Source organism: Syngnathus leptorhynchus, chromosome 13 (genome assembly GCF_054491065.1).
Source record: "Syngnathus leptorhynchus isolate UIUO chromosome 13, UIUO_Slep, whole genome shotgun sequence".
NCBI lineage: Eukaryota > Metazoa > Chordata > Actinopteri > Syngnathiformes > Syngnathidae > Syngnathus > Syngnathus leptorhynchus.
In genome coordinates, this window is record NC_141207.1 from 6,115,154 (window position 1) to 6,133,346 (window position 18,193).

Consider the following 18,193-nt stretch of genomic DNA (forward strand, 5'->3'; position numbering starts at 1 on the left):
AACATCTTTTCCATAAAACTTTGTGTTTGTGGAAAGCCGTAGCAAAAGAGGTCATGACGATATAATGGCCGAGCTCGAGTCACTTATCTAATTGTGTGTGCCAAAGTGCGCTAATCTAACAATGCCATTGTTTGAGCGGCTTTAAAGGTCACTCAAGTCGCTTTTAGTGAAAACGTCCTATCAACCATTGGTACAATCTAAAAGTAGACGTCTAGAAACAACAAAAGAAAAACATGCTAATGCTAGCGTAACATGTCCCTTCCAGATCTGGGTCATGCTTTGTTATGAGCTCCAATCTCCACCTTGCAACAATTCGTTCAAATAAAATGTGTCTCCTGACCTGACATTGGCAGCACATCTGCGATGAGATAGCACTGTACATGAAAATGTTTTTCACAGAGTAATAAATAAGCAATTTTTGTTTTATAATGTGCAAGAGACAAATGTTGAGGAATAACTTGTGTCTCTGAAGGATCACGAGAGCTTCTCTGTGACAGCAGATGGAAGAAATATGCTGTGAAAAGCTTTCAAGCGAACAGACAGAGAGAGGGGGGGGGGACCTGAAGTTATATAGATGTCTTTCACAGATGTCCGTCTGGGCCACAAGCACTATCATGGGAAAACCAGGTGCTTGGAACATACAAGGCGTGTTTTCTTCATACAAACTCCAATTTGCCTTTTTGTCTCTATCCCAGAACGCATCCCGAAACCAATCCCTAACACTGAACTTAATCCTCTCCCTAACTGCTTCAGATTTTCCCAGAGAGCCAGCTGGCTCCACTGAAAGCTTCTTGTGGACTTTCCATCACGTAGGAAACATTGGCAGGGACAGACGGCCGTTTTAAATGACGTGAGATAAAACCATTTCTCAATGCCTTCTGAGATCTCCGTGTGCCATTTGTCTCTCACGCTGGACATCTCATCATGACTGCTCGTGAAAGCACATCTCCAGAACTCCAGACCGACCCTGCAGTGGTGCGACAACCGAAGGAGGGGGGGGGGGGGGGCGAGCGAGAGCAACAGCAGCCAGGCAGATGTGAAGCCTGGATGTCTGCCAAACAGCGCCCCACCATCCTCGAGTGGAGCCTTCATCTCAGTGAGAGAGGAAGAGGAGGGAGGTGAGGAGAATAGAGCACATGGAAAAGAGGGGGACAGGGACAGAACCTTTTATCAATGCAAATAACATCCTCCAAATCGCCGTGGCAACTTTATAATGTAAATGCGCATACACATCGGCAGCACCAGCTGAAAAAAAAAAAAATTCGGATTGAACAGAGAACACACTCAATAGCTCATTATTCTCAAACGTTTCAGTGGAAAGTAGAATTAGTCCTTTGAGTCTTCCAATAAAGTCTATATTTAACTCTTACACAGGTGGTTGAAATAAAAACTCACATTCGCCTCTTTTGTTGCCGAGGGGAAGAAATTCCCATTTTTTTTGCCAATTTTCAACTCCTCCGAGGGATGAGACACGGTCTTTTGACAGGTGTTTGTTTGAATATCAAACAGAGCCGTCCGGGGAGGCCTGCAGATGGCGGACAGATTGCATTCCAAACAGCAGCAATGTGGAGGGAAAGCTAGTCTTTCTTCCTCTCTGATCCTCCAGAATGGGTGAAGAGATTTCTGCAATCATCTTCATCACTCATTTCAAAGCGCCGTTCGTCCACAATGGACTTGCATGGCATTTTTACTTCGAGAGTTATCAGTGCATATAAAAACAAGGTAGTCCAGAAGTACCAAAGTACAGCAAGTAAGCTAGCTCGGCCAGTGTTTTTTTTGTTTTTTTTTTGTAGCTACAAACATTCCAAAGTTGAGGACTGCCTGTACGTGAAGTAAGCCAAAAGTACAGATGTTGGCAGGGAAATCAAGCAGACTCAGCAATATTTTTTGTTAACACCCGCTTTGAGTCCTGATAGCCATGTTACAGAGAGGGAGAGAATATTCCAGTTTGCCACGAGTCAGCAGATTACTTCTAAAAACAGAATATGGTGGAGACATCCAAAGAACATCAAGTGATATCAAGTGACATGAGTGAGCATTGTGTATGACTTCTGTAGAAATCAATGGCGGCGTGAAAGGAACAGATGGAGTTACGACTTTGTCGAGACAGTGACGCTTCCATGTCTATTTCTCCTTTCCAGGAAGATTTTTGCTCTTCAAAGATCTGACTGTTCAATTTATGTCACTCCCTATAAACTGGGATCTCGTATCAAAGCTTTCTCCAACAGAGACGATCCTTGCCAACCTGGATCCAAGCAAAAAAAGTCTTTGTTTCACCATCAAAACAAAGAGCAGACTGTTAACCCTGAATATCTCATCCCTGTCGTTCTTGTTTCTTTTACCAGTTGAGTGGACCGGCCGGCCATGGTTAGTTGGCTCAAAGACCCATTTGCTGAAGAAATAAAAATGAGAGTGGGAGGAAGGTATGAATAGCTGGCAAGGTGTACGCTGGTGAGTCAACACTGAACCCTGCCAAAAAAAGGTCCGAGTGCTCCGAGGCGAGTGCAGAGGAAAGTTTGTTTGTCTTCCACTCAAAGACCTTTAGAAATCGTACTTCTTTGTCGTACGTACTCCCGAGTGTCGATATCGCAAATGAAGAGCAGGAATGAAAGCTTGTTGGGGGGGGGGGAGAAAAAGCTTTGCAAAAAAAAAACCTGAAGAGTATTTGGACAGCACATGGTCACGTTGCTTGCGCAGACCTTTCCTGCGGACTGCGGCCAACATCAACAAGAACCAAGTCACTGCTCACAGTTTCTACCTTACATATACATCACCTTTTTGGAGCTGGTTATATAACATCTTGCGAGAACAAGCGGACAAACTAAAAGTTGTTCTTTTACTTTTGCACTTTTTGCCTGTTCTGTGTCACCGTTCACTTCCAGTGTGGTTCTGAATCCAGAATGAATAGCTTATAACTTTGGCTCCTTTTCATGCTAATCTTTTTTTTGTCGCTATTTTTCAAGAAGGCGATTCAAGCCCAAGAGGTCCCCGCAACGTTTACCAGATGTGCTGGGTTCCGACGCCAAGTCTCCTTTCAGCAGCTTGCGCTTTCCTTAGCCCGAGGGTGGCAGAGTAGAAGCGTGCGTAATGCTTCAATGTTTCATGCAACAGGTAGCTTCCATTTCCGCATTCACCCCCTGCGGTTTAGTAGAAAAGAACCCGTTTGCAGATCCCTCACTGTGAGAGAGAGAATGCGGTAACCACCAAAGTGCTATTGTGAACATCCTTCCGACTTTAACAATGACTCCGACCCATACTGAGGTTGAGACGTTGGGCTATTGTCTTAACCCAAATACAAAATATTTAATTCCAGGGGGGAAAGGTGAATGCTCGTTTAACTGTTAGCCATTTGGGGACTTGGGAGTGTGGTCAAGATGAACCGAGGTTCTCAGAAATTCCTCCGCCTCTTGAACATTTACATGCACTCCAGAAACCACATGACATGGGTAATTGCAAAAAGACATTAAAAAAAAAAAAGCCACATCCTTATGTGGCCTGACGTGATGACAACAGAACTTGACCACATACTGTAGCCAAGTGAAGCAAGCGGTTTCTTACACGCATCAGCTGAGGGTGTAAAGTCAGTTTTGGGCCAAATTAGGTGGTCGTTTGTGGAATCCCCGAGTTGTTGTTTACAAAAAAAGTTTGAGGGGGGGAGAATTTTTTATTCATTGTGACGTTTCCTCTTTGACATTACTTTTGGATTTTTGCTTTGACACCGGAATTGTCGCTATTGGCGACTATGAGGGATTGGAAGAGGGTTGGCTGCGGGTTCAGCGGCAATGTCAATGCATTGATATATCCAGAGGTCAAAAGATTCAATTTTTATGGTAATTTTGACCACATGCAAATTAAAATGTTTGCGTTTATGTGGCATTGTGTAATGTCGCAAAACAGGCTCTGTGCATATTTTTAAATATCAAGAGCCGAGGAGGCCACCAAATGATTGACACCTTGTCAGTCAGACCTTGGGTCGCTCATTGGTTGTTTTTCAACGGGCTTGGTGGTTTCGTGACAATCAAAATAGAATATTGACATAACTATTTTTTTTTCGGGAATTGCTAACTACCTGTTTAAATTTTTGAGAGGACAAGTGTCCTGCATCCGACATCGACTTTTCTGACAAATGCACCGAGAGGAGCAGTTGACCATTAGCGACTTCCGTTGCAGACACTTTTAATGGTGAAATAGCGGCCGGGCCGATTAAGAGGTAACCATTTTCGTAATTATGATAATGTCAATTGTGCTTGTCAAGGATGAAAAATTTCAGAGGAGACAGTAAAATACACCTAACAAGATTGTTCTCAGTGGTAAACACGGAGCTTTTAAAAGTGTAATTAGGCTTTTAATGTCAAACACATGGCTCGCAACCCGTTTGTGAGCCCGACTTCCCTTCTCCCGATGACCCCCCCCCCTCCGCCTCCCTCGCTCAGTCAGACACATTTTCACATAGCTGGAAATCTAACCACACAAATAGGAAGCACGCTCAGGAAAGTCCAACTAAGCAATTGAGGGACAAATTGTCATTTTCCTGTGCTCAAAATAGAAACACATGAAATACAAAAATCATTAAAAAAAACAAAAAACAAAAACCTTGCACTGCTGACAACGTGCATCCACCAAGGGCGGTTTTAGAAAATTTGCTCCGGCACAAACAATCCGCTCGGCAATCCGCACACCATCTCTTTCTCTCTTTCCTTCTTTCTTTCCCACAACCCCTTCTGTCCACCCACCTAAAGCATTTAAGAATTCCCCCTAGAGAGACAGATACAGTAATTGGTCACAGATTTTTGTTGGCAGGACACAAAGGGCTCTCCTATTCACCCCTGTGCAGCTGTCTACTTCCCATCGCCCCATCTCTGCACCCCACTTGCTCCGTCCGTCCCCGCCGACACCCCAACCACCACCAGCGGAGTTAACGCCGGGACGTTCCCACTCCCCAAAACACACGGCCCCCTTTCACTGGCGCAATAAAGACATCGGGATACATGCCTGTGGTGACCCTGACCCAGAGCCTCCGTACGCCCCAAGGCCTCGTTGACATCTTGGAGACCTTTGAATCCATTCATAAATTCTCTCTGATATACGCCCATTCACCAATTAGGGATCATCCGCTAGTTTTGGCTGAAGCACCTGTAGTGAGGTGCTTATCTAGAAGACATTGTATTGAAAAATAACTACAATGTGGCTTCATTTGCTCTGAATTGAAACTGGTTTGGGTCAGTTCAAGAATGACGGTCGTTTTTATTTGTACAAGAGGGTTTAATTAAATTGACTCAACTGGTACACTCCAATAAGTTTTACTTTTAAAGCCGATTGTAAAAGTTTTGAAGCATCATCGCAGAAAATTCTCCAAATTTGACATTGTGCCTTATAAATTAGATATAGGTGCTAATTGTGAAGGACCGGCAATGCTAATCCAGTGGAAATAAATCCTGCCTGCTTCTTCCAGTCTACCTTGCGTAATGGATCACATGTGCTGAGTTTGCATCGACGAGCAGGATGACTAAAACAGACACGAAAGGAAGAAAAGAGACACAAAGAAGAAATTGGACGAAGAAGAAGAAGTGGGGGGCTTGGAGGAAAAACCGAATGGAAGAGTGCCCTTTCAGTTTGTAGAATAAGGTGATTACAATTCCAGTCACAACCGGCAGCAGTTTGCGCGGTGATTCCGAATTTCTGGAGCAAGAGAGCAAAGCTGCTCCCGAGGGGCTCGTGGGAAGCCAGAGGTCAACCGCCCCTTTCCTGACTCACCACATGTTAAAGGAATTCCGCACTGCATTGTGGGATATGACACCAATAACCCCGGCAAACGCATTGGCAAATTACTAACACATACACTTTCAAACCAGTCGGTCAAGTGAAAAAGAAAAAAAAAAAAAACGACAAATGATGGTCGATTGGCCGAGAAGCGTGTGATGGCAAAATGAGTTTGGATTTAAAATAGGACTTTTATCTGCCACGATAAATGATGGTGGTGGGGGAAACAATGTCCCGGATTGACTTAGAGAAATCGCTTCTTATCTGTTTGCCAAACCCGAGACAGCAATCGTCACAGTCAACAATGAGCAGAAGCAGATTGTTCTCTTGGAGAGGCAGCAAACGTTTGGGAGGCACGTTGACATTCGGAAAAGCAGCTGCGGCATTTGAACCATTTGCTCACGTGTCGCTTCTTCTCTTATGTTAAAGGGCTTGATCATGTTTGAAGGTCGCTTTTTCAAACAACAAAAAGTCAAATGTGTTCAGGACCCAGGAGGGGTCATAATAATTTCCTAGTTACAAAGCATTTTTTTGACAGAAAGAAAACTATGTCTACTGTTTTTATGCATTTTTTTTGTCTCAATATGTGTTGCTCCACCATTAGTGTTCAAATAGCCGTTGCTTCACTTTCAAATCGATCAATTCCAGTGAATAAGAATCCAGGCACGTGTTTTTTTTTTGCTCCACAGTGCAGAGTTAGCATGCCAGGTTGGCTAGCCGTCAACATGCTTCAGAGCAGATTGGCATCCGTCAAGCATCCAAATATAAAACAAACACCAGGCCCCGACAGAGAGCGCGACCTAGTGTATATAAGAGCCACTTTAATAACTCTCTTGTGAATTTCCGCTCCATCTGCCTGTCCCCGAATATCCCTGACATCGACAGCTTCAATCCCTGTGAGGCCACGGGGGGACTATATGGAGCCACAACAAGCCCCCTTGGGGGTGGGGGGGGCTTGGACACAGGTGGCGCACAGCAACTGGCACCAGCCTGTACACATTGTCGCCCACATAGCGTCCGACTACAAGCGGCGCATGCCAACATAATCGTACCAACGGAGGAACCACAAGAATGTAAGCGCCACATATGATGAAATACATAGCTTGGCCACACCCAAACATACTCACACATCACCTTCCAAATACAAACTGTACACAAAACTCACACGAGAGGCGTTTTCCACATTTCTACACACATCTGGTGTGCACACGTGAGCACAAAGAGGGCCTGTCACTCACAAGCAAAGCGAGACAGATTTTTCTTTTTTTTTCTTTTCCCCTCTTCTTTGCACAATGGTCTTAACATGCACACAAAGGCAAATATCACACCTATGCTCAAACGGGGAAAATAAAAACTCTTGATGTTTGAAAACCTTCTGGAAAGTTTTTTTGGAAGCAAATCTTTTACTCAGTTTTTTCTGGATAGAGTATTTTGTTCACTTGTATGATTAACATTGCTTGGTCGGATTTTTATGTCATTTGAGTGCCGGAGTAAATACTGTTAGGAGCTTGAGTCATCCCTTTTACTTTTTTTCCACGCTGGAACACGCCAGTATTTTTTTCCTGGCTTCCCAAACAAACAAAAAAACTGCAGAAGATATCGTAAACACTTTCCCAGCAAGATCAACAATGACAATAATTGATCCCAAATTCCAGAGGAATGAGGCAACTAATTCTAAGAGGCATTAAGTAGTGAATTTGAGCTGTCTTTTGGAGTAACATGACACATGACTGACAGTCACGCAAACCCTCCTACAATCGGCCCTTTCATTGGATGGCAAAACATCTGCGGAGATTTTCATTTATTTACTATTCGGTTAAATTCGGTGGCTGCGATGACAATGCGAGTGTGCCTTCATTTGAAACCTGATTGAAAATTGTGGCTGGAGGGACGAGTAGAAAAAAAAAGTTGCTCATGGTGGGTGGGAATGACTCCGAAGAATGTGGCAGCATCTCTGTTACGAAACAACCCGAGCGAGACACAACAGTGAAGACGCTGTGTTGGAGACAAGCAACCACCTCCGCATGTTTTTCTTATTACCATCCGAGAGTGTCATGTGACAAGATCTTTACTGTGCTAATTCGAATCAGAGCTTGCCTGATGTTCCTGGTTCGCTTGAGTGAGAAGTGAAAAAAGAAAATAGTTTTGTAATCTTTAGAAATGTTTAATTTATGGGCTGTCTCGAGATGGATATTCAACTTTAATCCACATCTTTGTTAGATTTTTTTTCTTCTCTTGTCCAGCATGAGCAAAGACGGTACTAGCAAATACCCAAAGCAAATAAACGCGCCCTCCGCATTTAGATCAGTAATTCATTCTGCTAATGCTGACGCATGAACGCTAGGCGGGTGGTTATTTGTCGATACCGCAAGCCTCGTCTTGCCACCTGCCTTAGGATTTTTTTATTTTTTTTTTAAACTGCAATATCCCCTCATCACTTGACTGCGCTGGAGGCGAAGAGAATCGTTTGTGTTTTGAGATGATCGTGCTTCTCCTCGAACACAAGTGTTTGTCTTTCACAAGAAAATGGAGGCCGTGCATTGGGGGAGGGAGGGAGGGAGGTTGACTCCCAAATCTGACAAATTGCTGGAAATTGCCTTCCCACAGTCATTCCTGTTTGGACACACTTGGCACATCTGGTTGTGATCTGGCAACAAAGGTGCCGTGGCCGAGGGCTCGGCTCTCAGAGTGGTGCCACATATTATCCGCTCTTTCTCCACCTTCTGGTTTTGTTTGCAAATGCACTGAGACTCCCCCCCTCGTCCCCCCCCTGCATCGTTTACCCTCTCCGTCTCCCTGTGGGGTGCGATGCTCGGCAGTCGTTGCGCCATAGAATTCCTGAGCTCCTCTCCTAACTTTTGGGGTAATGGTGGTTTATAATTGAGGTGTCTGTAAATATAAATTTATGCTGAGAGCAGAATATTTTCAAGGAGCAGAATTTGCTACCTGACCACTTCAAACAACCCCCAAAAGATATTTGCAACACTTGCACGAACATGAATTTCCCTAGAGACTTCCTTCAAATGTCTAATGGCAAAATGTGTCCATTAACGTAGTGAATGGAAACGTGATAAACGCAATAATAATGATATTTATAATAATAAAGCCCTTAGGAATATTTAACTTCTTAGAATCAAATTACCAGGTTGACAAAAAAAACTCCACTGTGTGCAGCAAAGGAGAGAAACGAGGGGTTAAAACTATAACTATATCCTAATTCCACCAGCAGCCCTCAAGCCAAGTCTTAACCCTCAAAAAGCAATTTAAACTTATGGGCACCTGCACTTTTGGTCCTCGCAAAGCTGCCGAAAGCGTTACAAGTACATTGCGTCCTTGAATTTCAGACCCCCCCCATAAATACTTTGTAGCTATGAGACTCAGTGTTGCGAGGAGACATCATTCTGCCTTTTATAAAGCCTCACCTCATTGTTTCACTGGCGTTTTTGACTAATACGCATTCTCTGGACAACATCTGCTCAGATGACTGCAAGCTTTCTAGGTCAGTACTGCCCATTTTATAACGTCTTGAGTGAAAAACACATGACATGAATCGGGGAACCTGCTGTGCTTCCTTGGGAAAGCAACTGGTAATCCAACATCTCGAGTGATACTTTGGTTTATTGTGTCACATTAAATGTTCGAATGAGCACAGACTAATAACAGTTAACATTTTGAGTTCCACAAGAATTTGTGTTATGATGTCATGAATGAATAAGTGTCATTCACAAGGGTGGCTGTGGCCACCCCTGGCCACCCCCTAGTGGCGCCCCTGAATACAGACGACATAGCCAGCTTTGTAAGACTTGCCTTAAGATGAATCGGTCGTATGAATGCTACAAAGAATCAACATGTGCTAGAATGTATAGAAGAGGAGTGGCCATGGAAAAATACTTTTGCCGTTGTGCAGCTGCAGAGTTGGGAAGAGGAAAAATCGGGTGCACAGCTGCACAGTGAGGCCTCGGCTTCTCAAGTTGCTTGTGCCTGGGTTTCCTGCCCCCTTGAACCAAGCCTTATTAGCCCCTCCCCCCTCCTTAATTATCTATGATATCACCTCCACATCATGCTTAAAGGTGGTCCCCAGGTTTCCTTGTCATCCCAAGCGATGCCACCAGTTGGTGTTTACTCAAGAACCGGTTCCTCTGTTGCTGTCCGTCTTTCTGTCCATTGAGCGCTATCGCCACATCTGCTTCAGTTTTGACTTCCCCCCCGCTTTGTTTGTCCATCTGTATTTGTGTTTCTTCTCCCCCCCCCCCCCCCTTCTTCTCTGTCCCCCATCAGTAAAGGAAGGCTGAGGAATGATCACTCAGGCTTTGATGCCGCCGGCCCCTGCCCCAGCTTTCCACGATATGAGGGTCCGAGCAATTACTAAAGCGCTCCTAGCTGAATGCGATTATTCTAAAATACTGCTGTCGGGATTAGGTGGAAAATGAGGGGGGTGGAGGAAGTGAAGGTTGGAGGAAATGAAGCTTGGGAGTATTTTATGGGCGCGAAGACTGAGAATACATTGACGATAAGACTTTCGAATGAATTTTAATAAAACAAAATTACATTATGCTAAAAAGCAGACAGAAATGATCTGAGAAATTCCGATTCAGCATGACCTTTCGATTTAAACATAGTAGATGGGGAAGGGGGGGCTTTGAGAGTTATCAGCGGGGATGGAAATGTAGAAGACCCTTGCATGTCTCTGAGCACTGACAAAGAAAAAGGAGACGAAGTTGACCTGACAATTTTTTCAGAGTCGAGCTAGCTTCGGTCCAATGATATTTAACAACTTTGTTGTGTGGAAAGACTTTTTCCCTATTTGTATTATATTGGTATTTACTATACGTGATTGGTCAAAGTTTAATTTAAAACCCTAACAAGTAGATTTTTGTAAATAAATTGTAAAAAAAAAAAAAAAAATTCATTCCATACACAGTATCATAAATTCTGAACCTCATACTGCACTACTACAAAACTGGAATGTAGAATAATTGCACCCCATTTTACTCCAAATGATGGCAAATAAAAAAATGATCCGCAATTACTTTCAGCTATTAGATGAGCTGGTGCAACATTCTTTTTGTACGTCTCTGAAGAGTAATAGGAAGACTGTCTGCTATTACACGCAATATCTTTCAAATTTTCTATGGATTAATGTTAATTCTTGCATTCAAACCATGACAGCAACTTGGCCAGTCCTCAGTGGGGAATAATCTTCTCACAATGAGTCATCTCATCACACTGATTACGCCATGGATGCTCGCTCAGAGGTGCATGTGATTTGTAAGTTTAAATTTTTTCTTTTTTTTTTTTTTAAACGGCTGCCGCCAGCGCTGTCTCTTACTGCAGCTGGTTGCTGTTCTAAAAGCCAGGTTGGCGCCATTATTTGAGAGGACAATTCTACAGTTTCGTTTTTTTCCCCATTCAAGGTAGCGCAAACGTTGGACAATAGATCCCTGATATCTGATCTGACTCATCAAGGCTAGAGGCTTTAATAGAAAGAAAAATATCTTGCCTTTTATAGAGATTGGTGCAACCCTTGTCATCCCACAATCTAATCGAGTGACTCCTGATACAAAGACCGAATCACCATCAAAATGTGTTAGCTGTCAGTACCAGTTAAACAAAACTTAATCCGAAATTTGAGGCAAGAACGTGGCAGCCACATGCCCCCCCCCCCCGCTCTATTTTCATCATCGTGCACAAAAGAAAACCTGCACTCCACATTGTAGCCGAGGCCACCCACCCACTACCCAAAACCCGCCTGGCACCTGCTTTGTGCCGTGAGAGGAGGCGACAACTGTTGTCCGAGTGTGCGACTGTGTCGTGTGAGCACCGACGTACAAGAATGCGCCGGTGCACGCGCGGTGGCGGCCGCCGCTCGATTTAACCTTGCCGCCGCGACGCCAGCCGGACTTTTGTGTGGCTGCATACCGCCGTGAAGAAGATATGGAAAAAATCCACAGCCCAGTAAATCATGGGAGATTACATGGCTCCTCTCAGCTCTGGCCTCGGTAATGCCCCCCAAATCCGACTGTGCCGTGTCGTTGCGATTTGGGCCTTTTATCGCCGGCGAAGAAACCAATCTCTGCGCCCTCTTGTTGATGCGACGTGTGCGCGTGCCTTTTCAAATTCCTACACGTGTTTGTGCGTTGGCGAAAGATAGGCGAGGCATGGGAGAGGGGATTACACGTAGGAATAGCGATGGATCAACTGAAACACAACATTGGCTTGATTTGTTTTAATTGCCTCTCGCCTGCGACGAATGGCCCCCGCAGCTGTCCGCGTGAACAGCTGCTTGCCGAAAATGTTTGGACCCGACGCGCTCTCGGAGTGGCGTGGAGAGAACAATGCTGCATAAATCATCGGCAGACGCTGTTTTTTGTTTTTTCCTTTTGCAGTTTTACAACGGGTTCAAGGAATAAAGTATCTCTTTTTGTTTGACGCTCGCATCTGTTCATTTTTCCTGGCCACATTATGTATGCGGCAAGATGAATTCCGACATAAAATGAAATGATACAATGTCTCCTTTTTTTCTCCCCCCTCTCAGAATGGAATTTGCTAGTTTACAAGTTGAATTTATCGCTGTTGGAAGAAGCAGGGGGTTTGAAAAGATCCGACGGTGCAGTCAAGTTTGGATATCCTGCGCGACGTTTTTCAGACTTGAATCAAGCAGTGTTGTTTTGCTCGACCCCCTTCTCGCTTTGCCCCCGAGGCCTGGCGGCTGACTTCTCTGCATTCATAAATCACCGGGAACGCGGTCTCGTATCAAGCGGCGAGCGCGCCGAGTCGCAAAGTTAATCGCATTCACATCTCCGAGTTGTGTTTCGACCGTCCAAACACGAGGACGTACAAATGGTACATTCTCTCGGAGAATAAAAGTATATTCAAACAGACTAAAGCTTAGAAAAGTCGGCCAGTATTTTGCCAAGTGTGCTCAAGCTCAATTGATGAAACCAAGTAAAAATAAAGTTATGTTCTAATTTTTATATTGTCTGTACAAGTAAAATCCGTTTTGTCATAGGGACAATTTGAATTCTGGCCAATGACTTTGGCACTTCCACTTTTTATAGCTCTTGTGTGTTTGGGGCTATGTTTAGGTGATTGTTTCCAAAGGGTACAAATATATTTAAAAAAATGCTATAAAAGCCAAGATACAAATGGAGGCGGGGCTTGGAGGTTGGCTGCGGATCACCAAACAGACCTCTCATTCACGTTGCACACATGCTCGGCTTAGCCACTGCGCTCCTCCGTTTGTCCTATGGAATTCGTAGAGAATACAAGGACGCTTTCCAAAAGTGACATATGCTTTCAAGCCTTCCAATAATTTATAAATCCAAGAAGCACAAATGTAGCACACACACAGACGCGCGTGTGCGGCTCTGTTGTTTGCAAGCATGTGCCGATCTGATTAATGTGCTTCAATCTTTTTTCCATTGGGTGCAAACAAAGCGCCCAACCCAGATATGTTGGAATTAGGCCTCATCGCTCACTAGCATCCCCTACTCTAATCAAAGTGCCGATTCTTGAAACAGACAGCTGCTGTCATGTGCTTTGATTCCAATGGCTATCTGTCCCCGTCGCCGTCCCACTACTTAGTCGGCCAACCCAGGTTGTCGGGGAACGAGGGGCGAACGGTGTCTGCCAATTCAGGGAAGCGGCGCTTCAACTCGCATCTGACTCTTTATATCAAAAGCACGCTGAAGGTAAGTTGTCTTCTTTCTCGGCGTTACATCTGAGAATGCTTTACCGATTAGTCATTGCTGAGGTTTGAATGCTATTTTTCAATACAAAAAAAATCCCATGTAAAAAACGTGAAACAACAAACTAGCAATATGTTTATCTGTAGTGAATTTTCCACACTTGAGCTGTACATTGAGTTTTTTTCTTCCAAATAAAAGTAATAAAAAATATATATGTATACATTCCCTAGTTTTGCTTAGTTCATTCACCCTCCAACATGTCTGAGTGCATCCCACTGAGTCAAGCTGGCAGGTAATGCCACGCACGCTTGCCACGTTCCTCCGCATTTAACATCCTAAAACCAATTCAAGCTCGAGGTGACATTCCCCAAATGCCTTCTTGGGCTAAAAGTTTTCGAGATTAAAGCGGCTAAATATACGTGTATACTGCAATGAGTTATTGTCTGCCCATCTATTTGTGGTGCGGGCTTGTTATCTGGGTGGGCCGGGCAGAAATAATACCAAGTGTTGAGTGCTAACTACAGATCGGGTTTACTCACCTTACTCATACTGTAACAAATGCACATTAAACTAAAGAGTGAGAAAATAACCACTGCTTAAATCACACTAATTGCAACGTAGCGTCTCATTCCTGGGTGGTCAGTACACTGTCTAAAATGTCAATAGTTGACATCTATGACAAAAACAAGCGAGTGCGGAAAGACTCACCTCCCAGGCACACGAAGCGGTCTCCTTCTTCAAGCGTCGCTTTTTGTTTTTTTTAATGGGGTTTCATTTTGAAGGTTCCATTTTATTATCTCAACAGTAAATCTTTTTTTTCCCGTAGATTTGGTAGCCTAAAAAGAGAGTTTTGAGATTAGACTGACATCCAAGGATTCAATATCAAGGGGGGAGCGTAACCATCAAAACACATGCACACAAACACAAAGGGGTCAAAGTTCAAATGGGCCTGAAACTCCCCACCCGTCCCCACTCTCCATTTATTTTACCCATCATCCCTCATCAGGGCCACGTGACCCCGTGACCCCGGAGCTAGTGTTACCTTGTCAGTTGACTGTCTATTCACGTGCATGGAGCTTGAAGCCGTGTCAACAGTTCGTTTGCGGAAAGGAAAATGGAGTGAGAGGAAGAGTCACTTGTATGTAATTGCAAGAAAAACAGAAATTGATTTCTACTTCCTGTTTTTCTTCAAATTCTCATTGGCTTGATAGGACTCTCGGGAGTCTGTTTGACCAAGTAAACACCTTAGCTATGGTGCCAACTGCCGACTACTTGTTATATGCTAGCCACTCAAAAGGTTCTAATGTATTACTATAAAAGTAATTCGATGAGAGCATCGGGTCTGAGCTAATTTACATATGATAATTGTTGTTTACATAAGGCCCACATTAAGAGTGCAAACAAACTGCTTTCAACCCCCCCCATCCCTCGAGTGTGCTGTCAGCTATCATTCGGGGTCCTGCAAGTGGGATCCTCGAGAGGAGATGCTATCACCCTCGGCCCGTATGCATTCACACCGCGGTAGCGCTTATCTCTGCCGAGATAAGAGATCTCCTCGACAGGCGAGAGACCCGAACCAGACTGACACACACTCACTTTCTGAACCTTCTATCTCATTTCTGGTCTCAGCTGTTTTCATTTCAGAGAGAGGTTCTTTGAAACAAACAAAACAGCCCGAATTGGTTTGCTTCCTGTTTGAAATTCAATAAGTGTCATCTTATTGCTGAGGCGGCAAAGGGCGCACGCGTGCTGCTCAGCGATTGCGATCTCTGATGTCGGCCCCGGCGGCAGGGACGTGACGCGCCTTGGAGTTGACGGCTCTGGATGAGCATGAAATGGAGCAAAGCGTCGGAAGCGTGACAGATCAACAATTTCCTGAGACAATTTCCATTTTTATCACTTTGTAAACATTGCATTTCCTGGTAAACAATATTGTTGAAGGTTTAAGCGGCCGTGTAAACGCGCAGTACAGCGAACAGGTCAGTCATGTACAATTGAGCAAAAATGTTATAACCGCTGCTAACAAAAACAGCAGCACCTATAGGGGCATGTAATCATTCTCTCAATTGTGTAGAAATGTATGATTTTTTTAAAAATATTTCTTTATTGAGCTTAAAATAGGGATGGGTGAATACCAATACCAGGTATTGGTATGGGTACCAGTCTTACTTCAAGGTATCGGTACTCGTGACTACTCAATATTAAACAATATTGTTTACTATCACTCTGCAAGTGTATACAAGCAAAAGCTTGACCAATTCATAGTGGAGCAAATAAACACACCAGCCGCCATGTGTATAAACACTATTTAGCAGATACTGCACGTAACTAACAGTTGCACGTTGTGACAGTCCCGAGCCAGCGGTGCTTTTCGGGCTCTGTCCACCAGACCGCAGCACACTGGGCCTAATAACAAAAACAAGCATCCCGGCGCGGAACTGGTCCCACAGTGTGAGGACCGTAATGAGGAACATGTGGAGCTGCCGAGACACACAGTCAGAGGAAACCCAATCCTTCAACCCCCCCCTTCCCCTTTCTACACCCCACCCACCCATTCCTCCACCCATCCCCCTATTCCTTCTCGCTTCACTCGACATTCTCACTCGTTTTTGAAACTTCTCTCCCGTATGTGAAGCTTATATGTCTCAAGAAGTGATTACAGTTTATTACTAAAAGTATTTTTCTTCAGAGTTGCTATTTTCCGAGTCTCGCAATGCAATCTGCTCACGAAGAAACGCGGCAAAAGAAAGAAGTCTTTCTCCTCATATCAAGTCTAACAGGCAGTCCGGGACTTCCTTTCATGTGTTGAAGTCATCCTTACCGTCCACCTGGATCAATTAGCTGTTTGCTTCACTGATCATCAGTCTCGCATTCATTAGTAGCTCTCCAGGTTGCGGATGTTCTGCTCTGCAAATTTAATTTTGCCGCTCTATCGAGACCTGAGGGAAACATTTGCACACATACCATTAAAAGGATAAATCTCTTGAATCATTTTCCTTCTTATTAGACCTTATACTGGATGTTATATGTGATTTTTGTCTCACACAATCCTTTGCTCATTATAGTATGCATAATAAGTGAATAACAAAAGAAACATTGGATATGCACATAAACAAACCGTGGTCTGTCCTTTTAGGAAATGCAGTCAACTGGTCAAGAGGACGAAGAGCGTATCAGGTGAGTTGGGTTGCATTTTAGAATGCTCCACGAGATTAACCCGAGCTCCAAAAAGTTAGAAACAGCTCCATCTAAAGATTAAAAGTGACACAAAAGGAAAAAAAACGTCAGTAAAAAGGATCTGATGTGCATCCAGGCTATAGTAACATCACCAACTACTGGCCTGGCATGCATACGACAATATTTTCAGTCATTTTTCCATGTGAATGTTGCTTTTAAAAATTCAACAACAAAAAAAACATTTTCACTGATGTCAAGATACTCAGTCAATGTGATTTAGTTGGATTTAAAATGTCAGAATTCAGCCAATCAAGAGAGCTGGCCCCAAAATTAGCTGAGCAAACAGAGTAAAGCCGAACTCTCCGGGGAATAAACTTGGCACACTAGGTCCACTGTGACAGGGCTCCTTGTAGCTCAGAACAATCCAAATGTTCCACTTGGGTTGAGCTGTCTTCGTTTCCCCCCCTACACTCTATACATCAGCCCCACATCAACATGGGCCCGTCAAGACCTTTCACAGGGCTGACAGGCCACCTGAATCACACAATTGTGCGGCCGGAGGGGCCGGCATGTGTACAGAAGATGCAGTGATCCAGCAACTGTCTGGGTTCACTTCTCCTCTCTCTCATAAAAGTCAGCAGGCCCAAATGTTCCAGCTGCACCAAAAACAACACATTAACTTTTAATCCAATTTGAATTGAAAAAAATAAATAAAAACAATTATAAAACTGTTGGGCTTTTCATAACGCTAACGTTTAATAAGGTAATTCAAATTCTTGACTCGCGTGGCTCAAATAGCCCACAGCGCGTCCCAGGTGAGGGCTGAAGGCTCGAGTGGCCGTGTCTTTGCAGATGGTCCGGCCTCACGGCAGCTGTGCAAATGAAAGATGAAGTGTCGGTGAAGGAGTGAGAGAAAGAGAGAGAGAGTTGGAAAGTTGGCCACAAAAGGGAAAAAGTAACATGCAAGTCGCTTGCTGAAAAAGTCATGGAAAAACTAATGGTGCTGAGAAAACTGCAGTGAGGAAAAATCGTCTACTTGAGTATTTTACTGTTTTTTTTCTTCAGCCACAATAACAGATAGCACCCATGTTGGATAGATAAAACAACCTTATACAAGACAACTAATCCATTTTGATCACGAGAAAAAAACAAATCACTCTTAGTACACGGCAGTTATTCTTCAATCTCGACAAGCGAGTCATACTTCCGACACCATAAAAAGTTTTATGGAAGCCGACTTCGATAGAATGTGTTAGTTTGCACCCACAACTGTCACAGAGGCACCACCGGGAGTGAGAAAACAACAGGTGATAGCCTCCTGGCCTGAAATCACACCAACATTTGTCTTCAGGAGGAGGGGCAGATAGAACAGATGCCCTCCAAAAATGCTTCAAACTCTGCAGCATAAAGCAAAATGCATTGACTTGCCTTGAGTAAGAACTATAGAAACAAAAGTGCTTTGATTCATGAATTATTTGGAGGATTACTTTTACTGGAGTTCCAAAGTACTCTTGAGGCTTCTCTGCCCACCTTTGCTCAACAAGTTGATCCAGCAATTATCATCTCAC

General features: G+C 44.0%; 1 protein-coding gene across 1 annotated transcript in view; it reads right to left on the minus strand.

The window, feature by feature from the left end:
* micos13 (mitochondrial contact site and cristae organizing system subunit 13) overlaps window positions 1-18,193 on the minus strand; it is a 32,168-nt gene that overhangs the window by 12,969 nt on the left and 1,006 nt on the right. The window contains exons 2-4 of the mRNA XM_085927643.1: window positions 16,567-16,696; window positions 16,270-16,387; window positions 14,157-14,284 (exon numbers count right to left, since the gene is read on the minus strand). The gene's annotated coding sequence lies outside the window, so the exon portion shown is untranslated. The remainder of the gene's footprint in view (window positions 1-14,156; window positions 14,285-16,269; window positions 16,388-16,566; window positions 16,697-18,193) is intronic.